Here is a 9,176-nt window from a genome sequence, read left to right as displayed (position 1 = left end):
CTGCCAGCGCTGACTGGCGGAACGGACGGGGGAGGGGGCGGGTACAGCTGGCTCTGCCTCTAGATAGGCAGAGCCAGCTGTCAGTCACGCAGCTGGGCGGATCCTGGCACAATTGTCGGGATCCGCTTCAGCTGCGGCGTCTCAGTATACCGCGAGCTATAGCTCGCGGTATACTGAGCCTAGGGTGACGGGAGGACGCTAGTTTGTATCCTCCCGTTACCCTAAGGAGAACTATGGGGAAAAGCCTTAACCCCATAGTTCTCCTTTAAACAAATTACCAGTCTGTTGCAATTTCTCCTGGAGAACCTGCCAGTAACGGCACTTCCGGATTCAGGCTTACAACAACTCATTCCATTGCAATTAGCAGCGCCGCTTTCAGCCTTCCACATGCACTCAGACTGTTGGCTGTTGCATTTGGTATACTGTTTAAATAAATACCCTACTCAGGTTTTTTTTTTGTTACAATAGGCTGACAAAGTCGTGGTCACATTAAGGCAGAGAAAGTCTCACTCACATTCCTTGTGAAGGGCATCCCCCTGTATAGTACACCGCAACATACTAAGCGCTTTGGTGCGCTGCCTTGGTAAAAAATGATCTTGTGTGTTTTTTAATCCATTGTGGTCTGTTGGCAGCAGATTCCTGCCTTAAAGCAATGCATGTTGATGTAAAGTGAACAAGCCCTAAAAGTGTCGAAATACCTAGAACCAGTATCAGGTCTCACTGGTGGTGGCAGTAAAGGTGCCCATACACTGGCCAAATTTCGGTCGGTTTTTAATGTACCAGCTGAAATGAACAGTGTTTGGGCTGCCGGCTCCCTTTCAGGCTGCATTCCCCGATCAACTGATCAAAGGAGCCGGCTGGAAAATATTCGTACGATCAGAGCCGGCAGCCAATGAGCTCCGCACTCTGATTGGGTATTCCGACAGGTGTCGGCGGCACCTGTCAGAATACAATGCAAACAGCGGCGATTCCTCGATCGACACGCTGTTTGTGTTGATGGAGGAATTGCATCAATTTTTTCCGTTCAGCCCACGGACTAATGTGCCAGCAAGCGTGGGACCTCAGTCAGCCGCATCTTCCGGTGAGCCGTGGGCGCCTGTAAACAGGCACAGGCCGGCCTACACATCTCCTCCTTTGTCTTTCTGACACAACGCTGCCCACCTCCAGACCCCTCGTGAGATACCACACAGAACTGCTGAGAACCCGCACAGCCCACCTGAGAGCCCGCACGGCCCACCCGAGAGCCTGGAGACATCAGGGCACCCCCCGGAACAACACAGAGTATGTAGCTTCATATTATTTTGTATTTCTGGGATTTGTATTCCTCTATAGATGGTCTCCTTACTCCCTCCCCGGACTAACTTTCTTCACTCTCTCCTTTATATTCTCCCAAAAAAAAAAATTGCCGTGCACGGCACTAGAGTGTTCAGGTTTCACTTGAACAAAAAGGTGGCATCCCCAACAGTGAGCTTGGCGCCAAATTATTCACTTTAAGGTTACTGACCAAGGCTTGTTAATACCTGTTGCCAACACATGAAACATGAGAGGGGGAATTTATCAAAACTGGAGCAGGCAAAATCTGGAGCAGCTGCCCACGGCAAATTATCCTCTTCTCTGAAGTGACACTACACTCAAGAGTTTACTTAAAAATACATTCAAGTACCTGCACTATTCACAAAAATGTATCTTATTTCTGTATCACTCAGCTGTAGATCCTCAAATCATCTCTGATTGGTGCTGACACTGTCCTTCCTTCTGGAGGGTGGCTACTTTTGTTCCCCATGGTCCCTTTGTGTGTTGTAAAGTAGTCAGCACTCCAAGCTCACTCCTGTGATGGACTACAATCTCAATACAAATTAGTAAATTAAACCTGAGATTGTAGTTCATCCTGGGAATGAGCTTGGAGCGGTGACTACTTTACACCACACACAGGGACCATGGGGAACAAAAGTAGCCACCCTCCAGAAGGAAGGACAGTGTCAGCACCAATTCAGAGATGATTTGGAGGATATACAGCCGAGTGATACACAAATAAGATCCATTTTTGTGAATAGTTACGGTCCCTGAATGCATTTTTAAGATTTAACTCCTGAGTTTAGTGTCACTTTCAGTTTGTTCAGTTAGGCTTTGAAAATAAAATATAGAAGCTGATTGGTTGTTACAGGCAACTGCTCAATATTCTGTCTGCTCCAGTTTTGATAAATTTCCCCCCTCAAAATGTTTCCATTGATGTCCAAGGGCTTCCCAACGCACTAAGACATTGAAAAAAAAACGACATGACGTATTGGGGAATGCGAACACATGCATTTTAGCATGTCACAACCCATGCACTAAAACACACCTCCAGGATCATTTCAAACCCCCCCAACCTCTGATTGCTAGAGGAAAAAGCAAAACACTTGTTTTACTTACCTAAAGCCACAGTCATGAGACCCTCAGCTCCCGAGTCTTCTCTCTTCCTTTGTGTACTTCCTGCGGGGTCCTTCGTTGAGTGTCCATGTCACTGTCTGCTTGACATGGACGACTCCTATCGGCTGTCCAGCGGAGGAGTACTGTCAGGATCCAGAAGATAAGTCGTGTCATGCGAGGAGGCAGTAGGGAACTGGCGGTCCCGCCCACACCTGTAGCTATGGATTAACGGCCCTCCTCAAACAGCAGCGAGGGACCTGGATGGGGGAACTAGAGGGGAGTACACAGAAGTAGGAAACAAATGTTTGTGAGCTCAGGATTTGCTGCTCCCACAAAGAGGCCTGGAAGGTATCGGAGAGGTAGCCAAGTGTTTGCTATAATGCATCACTTAGGCATGAGTTACATCACTAATGCTTAAGAGGACCATCTCAGGGGGAAAAATACTCCCTGAGATCTCCTAGTTTACAGATAAGATTTTCCAGCAATGCTCTTTGATGTAACCATCCCAGGGCTCAGTCACACTAGATGCAGTGCGTTCCGTCCCGATTTTGGCCTGAACGCACTGCCTCACATTGCGGCCGGCTCACTTTTTAGTGGGGCAGGATGGGGCGTGGCGGGCCATTCAAGTGATCCTGTGCGATCAAAATGCTACAAGCACTATTTTGATTGCACCGCACAGGACCGGACCGCAGGCACAATGTGCCTTGCGATCCCGTGCGGCGGATCGCATTGCGGCCGGAGGGCGTGGCTACGGTGCCATTCACTTGAATGGTCAAAACTGGAGCAGGCAAAATCTGGAGCAGCTGCCCACGGCAAATTATCCTCTTCTCTGAAGTGACACTACACTCAAGAGTTTACTTAAAAATACATTCAAGTACCTGCACTATTCACAAAAATGTATCTTATTTCTGTATCACTCAGCTGTAGATCCTCAAATCATCTCTGATTGGTGCTGACACTGTCCTTCCTTCTGGAGGGTGGCTACTTTTGTTCCCCATGGTCCCTTTGTGTGTTGTAAAGTAGTCAGCACTCCAAGCTCACTCCTGTGATGGACTACAATCTCAATACAAATTAGTAAATTAAACCTGAGATTGTAGTTCATCCTGGGAATGAGCTTGGAGCGGTGACTACTTTACACCACACACAGGGACCATGGGGAACAAAAGTAGCCACCCTCCAGAAGGAAGGACAGTGTCAGCACCAATTCAGAGATGATTTGGAGGATATACAGCCGAGTGATACACAAATAAGATCCATTTTTGTGAATAGTTACGGTCCCTGAATGCATTTTTAAGATTTAACTCCTGAGTTTAGTGTCACTTTCAGTTTGTTCAGTTAGGCTTTGAAAATAAAATATAGAAGCTGATTGGTTGTTACAGGCAACTGCTCAATATTCTGTCTGCTCCAGTTTTGATAAATTTCCCCCCTCAAAATGTTTCCATTGATGTCCAAGGGCTTCCCAACGCACTAAGACATTGAAAAAAAAACGACATGACGTATTGGGGAATGCGAACACATGCATTTTAGCATGTCACAACCCATGCACTAAAACACACCTCCAGGATCATTTCAAACCCCCCCAACCTCTGATTGCTAGAGGAAAAAGCAAAACACTTGTTTTACTTACCTAAAGCCACAGTCATGAGACCCTCAGCTCCCGAGTCTTCTCTCTTCCTTTGTGTACTTCCTGCGGGGTCCTTCGTTGAGTGTCCATGTCACTGTCTGCTTGACATGGACGACTCCTATCGGCTGTCCAGCGGAGGAGTACTGTCAGGATCCAGAAGATAAGTCGTGTCATGCGAGGAGGCAGTAGGGAACTGGCGGTCCCGCCCACACCTGTAGCTATGGATTAACGGCCCTCCTCAAACAGCAGCGAGGGACCTGGATGGGGGAACTAGAGGGGAGTACACAGAAGTAGGAAACAAATGTTTGTGAGCTCAGGATTTGCTGCTCCCACAAAGAGGCCTGGAAGGTATCGGAGAGGTAGCCAAGTGTTTGCTATAATGCATCACTTAGGCATGAGTTACATCACTAATGCTTAAGAGGACCATCTCAGGGGGAAAAATACTCCCTGAGATCTCCTAGTTTACAGATAAGATTTTCCAGCAATGCTCTTTGATGTAACCATCCCAGGGCTCAGTCACACTAGATGCAGTGCGTTCCGTCCCGATTTTGGCCTGAACGCACTGCCTCACATTGCGGCCGGCTCACTTTTTAGTGGGGCAGGATGGGGCGTGGCGGGCCATTCAAGTGATCCTGTGCGATCAAAATGCTACAAGCACTATTTTGATTGCACCGCACAGGACCGGACCGCAGGCACAATGTGCCTTGCGATCCCGTGCGGCGGATCGCATTGCGGCCGGAGGGCGTGGCTACGGTGCCATTCACTTGAATGGCCCGCCACGCCCCTCCTACCCCACTAAAAAGTGAGCTGGCCGCAATGTGAGGCAGTGCGTTCTGGCCAAAATCGGGACGGAACGCACTGCATTTAGTGTGACTGAGCCCTAAGACCCTGTTCACACCAGGAAGTCACAGGCACCTGGCGGGACTTTGCTTCCTGTGTTTGACACGAGTCCCCATTGATCACCATGGGTCTTTGGGTGCGTGCCAAAAGCGGAAAAGTAGTACCTGTTGCAAATTTTGGCAACATGCGTTCCGCGTTTTTTTTTCCTTTCCTGTGAGGCGCGGGGGAACAAAAAAAAAAGTGTTTGTTTGCCCGCCCATGGTGTGCCATTACCTGGTAATGGCAGCGCAAGCGCATTTCGCGTTTGTGCACGTATCATGAAAGCACATTGAAGTGTGCACGTTTGACGCACGTTCACAATGCGCCTTAGTTTGAATGGGAATAGGTAACTTGCTGCACTCCTTACCGGAATAATAGTTAACCTAGGTCATAGGTCATTCTGAGCCTGAGGCCCCGAAAGCTCTTGTAATTGAATGGCAATTTGTCATTAAATGGACTTTTGCTGAAATCTTATGGTGTGCTGGTGACATCTTTGCTGATTTTTTGTTTGAATGGGGCCTTAGGCATGGGCTACAATACTTATGCCTAAGAGTCACCACGCACATTACAATCTGACCATACAATCTCCATACAATCAACTTTAAGGTTTATCAAAAGTATGTAATATGAGGACCTGCCTAGTCTAACCAATCTATCTTATTAGGCAGGCCCTTGCCCTACATAGTTGTTAGTAGAGCTAAAGGAGATTGTACAGTCAGAGTGTAACATGTTTGGTAAGCTACAGAGCTTTGGTTCTCAACTGGTGGGTCATTAGAAGCAATGCACATATAGATGGAGCTCTGTCACAGCACAACAGCCCACACTGGACCCCAGGATTCACTCCAGTTCTCTCAAGATAGGGAGACTGGATGGACCTTAAAAAAAAAGTTTTAAAAAAAATTTCAAGATTGTGCATATGTGTGTGAGAATATCTGTGGTTGTGTGTGTCTGTCAGTGTTTTTGAGGGCCCGTTCACACTAGTACAGTGCGTTAATCGAACAGTCTTGTGCCATTAATGCACTGTACCATGCAATCACACCTACTATGTGTTCTGGTGCGGAAGGTGCGTTGCTATTCATTTGAATGACACCCCAAGCACACCTCCCGCCCACAGTTGAATTGCCTGCATCATAACGTGCGGTACTGCAATGCCATGCGTTCCATTGAAGTGCGACTTGGGTCACATTTTAATGACCAAGGACAAATGTGGGTCCTGAGGTTATACAGGTTGAGAACTACTGATATAGAGGACAAGGAAGTGGAAAAACAGTTATGGTAAGTGTAAGAAAAATATGTGTATTTAACTAATGAATGTGTGATGGACCTTAAAAAAAAAGTTTTAAAAAAAATTTCAAGATTGTGCATATGTGTGTGAGAATATCTGTGGTTGTGTGTGTCTGTCAGTGTTTTTGAGGGCCCGTTCACACTAGTACAGTGCGTTAATCGAACAGTCTTGTGCCATTAATGCACTGTACCATGCAATCACACCTACTATGTGTTCTGGTGCGGAAGGTGCGTTGCTATTCATTTGAATGACACCCCAAGCACACCTCCCGCCCACAGTTGAATTGCCTGCATCATAACGTGCGGTACTGCAATGCCATGCGTTCCATTGAAGTGCGACTTGGGTCACATTTTAATGACCAAGGACAAATGTGGGTCCTGAGGTTATACAGGTTGAGAACTACTGATATAGAGGACAAGGAAGTGGAAAAACAGTTATGGTAAGTGTAAGAAAAATATGTGTATTTAACTAATGAATGTGAGATGATTTCATATCAGCATGCAGAGCTGTATGGTGATGTGGTTTTTAGTGAAGGGGGGTAAATGTCCACTGTAACCAGCAGTATACAGAGACCAGTAGTCTGCATGCACCAATCAGAATTGCCATTTCACTGACCTCCCAAATCTGATTGGTCAGTGAACTGTGCAATTGTCCATCTCCCCAGGCTGTGTGTAGGTGGAGCAGCAGGCACTGTGTACACAGCATGTATCAGACATGTCACACAGTGCCAGGCATTGTCCATGTAATAACAGCGGCTGACACAGCTAATGTACACTGGGGGTCCCCGGTTCAACTCCTGGTCAGGTCACCATCTGCAAGGAGTTTGCACGTTCCCCCTGTGCTTGCGTGGGTTTCCCCCCACATTCCACAGACAGGCTAGAAGGTTAATTGGTTCCTGTCTAATGTATGTATGTCTGCGAGATAGGGACCTTAGATTGTAAGCTCCTTGAGGACTGATGTGAATGTGCACTATGTAAATTGTCAGCGCGATATAAATACCTGTAATAAACGTACAGGGGCTATAGCATGTAGCAAAGCCCCCGCATGAAATGAACGCCGGACTTCCTGTTACTAACCTCTCTGCTGTTTAAGTTTGCAGTTGCTGGCAGTGATGCTTCCACACAAGTCTCAGAATGTAAACAATTAGCTGGAGCGTGGAATCTTTCATCTCATATTCACCGCCATAGTCTGTGTCCTCTGTATTTCTCTGAGCTCTGTTCCTGGATTTCCAGCTACGTCACTGCGGCCCTCCCTCCTCTCCTCCCTGCTGTGTCTTACATTCTGCTATGGAGGATCTGATTAGAAGAGTGCTGGAGAGGGCCGAGTCTAGTGGAGGAGAGGCTTGGCTTCATGCTTGTCTGGGTCTGCCGTCTCCTGCTGTCCAAGCCTCGTTTTCAATGGCTGCCATAGCAACCTCTGATGCGCCCCAGCCAGCAGCCTCTCAGCCAGCACATGGATCTTCCTCCCATCCATCTGGTCAGTCATGGAGGAACACCAGACCCTAAAGTGACTCTAAACTCAGGAGTTAAATCTTAAAAAATACATTCAAGTACCTGAACTATTACCGTGCAATTACTTTTGCACGATATTCTAATTATTCAAGTTTCACCTGTATATCTGCCTTTATTAACTAGACACGTGCGCCTATTTGTTTTGGTTTGTTTCGTTTTGTTATTTCAGGATTTGGGTCAGAAAGTCAATTCATTTCATTATTCAGATTCGTCCATATCTGAATTTTCATTTATTTTGGATGCATTAGATCGCGCTAATTTTTCCACGCTGAAACGTGAAATCCCATACATTCCTATGGGGGATGTCCACACAAAGACGCGGAATCACGCATATAAATACGCCTGACGCTTGAAATAGTTCCTGAGCTTCTTTTGTCGTGCTAATCAGCTTGTTTTTTCTCCATAGACTTCAATGAAAACACACTGATCAGTGGGCTTCAAAAATGCACTGACATATGAACAGAAGACGTCTGTAATACGCACTCAACGCACATAAAAATTGCAAAAGCAGCGCTGAAACACTGTCCCCCAGGTGTGAATGGAACCTGAAAGTTTTTTTGTTTTTTTTTTACTTTTGACATTCCACATAGACAATTAAACAAAACAGCGTGCAGATCCCCCCCCCCGCCCCCCTTCTGCACCATACCAGGCCACATGCCCTCAACATGGGGAGGGTGCTTTGCCGGGGGCTACCCTCTGGAAAAGCACTTTGTCTCCATGTTGATGAGGACAATGGCCTCTTCTCCACAACCCTGGCCCAGTGCTTGTGGGGTTCTGCGGGCAGGGGGGGCTCATAGGAATCTGGATGCCCCCTTTCATAAAGGAGGGCACCCAGATCCCACCCACCTTGTGAATCAGTAAGGGGTAGTTGTAACCCCTACTCATTCACCAAATAAACAGTGAAATTGTAAATAAACACACCACAGTGTGCTCCAAAGTCCTTCATTTGAAAAAACACAACACAGATTTTCAAAAGTTTTTGAAAGTTGACAGCTCTGCTATCGAATGTCAACAAAGGGGAGGAGTGAGCCATGCCATCTAGGGACTTGCCCCGCCCCTTTGTTGACATTCAGTGACAGCTCTCTGCCCCCTAATGAAATGTATTTAAAGGGTGGAGCAAGTCCCGTGATGTCATGACTCACTCCACCCTTTTGTTTACTTTCGGAAGCAGAGCTGTCATTTTCCGGCCAGTGTTTGTCGGGATTGGACGTGTCGGCGGCCGTCGTCCATTCTGATTGGCATGGATCTACATCGCTGGACCAAGTGATTGACGTTTGGATTACATCGATGGACTTTTTGGGGATTTTTTTAATTATTATTTAAGGACTTGTCAAAAACTGTTTTATATTTTTCAAATAAAGGATTTTTTTAGGATGTGTATTTATTTATAACTTTATGCTTTATTTGGTGAATGAGTAGGTGTAACAACTACCCGTTACTCATTCACAAGGGGGGGGGGGGGTTGGGG

General features: G+C 46.7%; 1 protein-coding gene across 1 annotated transcript in view; it reads right to left on the bottom strand.

Moving 5' to 3' along the window:
* TTC33 (tetratricopeptide repeat domain 33) overlaps positions 1-7,327 on the bottom strand; it is a 231,383-nt gene extending 224,056 nt beyond the window's left edge. The window contains exon 1 of the mRNA XM_018561180.1: positions 7,274-7,327. The gene's annotated coding sequence lies outside the window, so the exon portion shown is untranslated. The remainder of the gene's footprint in view (positions 1-7,273) is intronic.
* Positions 7,328-9,176: the final 1,849 nt, after the last annotated feature.

This window comes from Nanorana parkeri, unplaced genomic scaffold (genome assembly GCF_000935625.1).
Source record: "Nanorana parkeri isolate BGI_ZX_2015 unplaced genomic scaffold, ASM93562v1 scaffold505, whole genome shotgun sequence".
Taxonomy (NCBI): domain Eukaryota; kingdom Metazoa; phylum Chordata; class Amphibia; order Anura; family Dicroglossidae; genus Nanorana; species Nanorana parkeri.
Note: the sequence above shows the minus strand (reverse complement) of the source record. Positions and strands in the feature narration are given on the sequence as shown.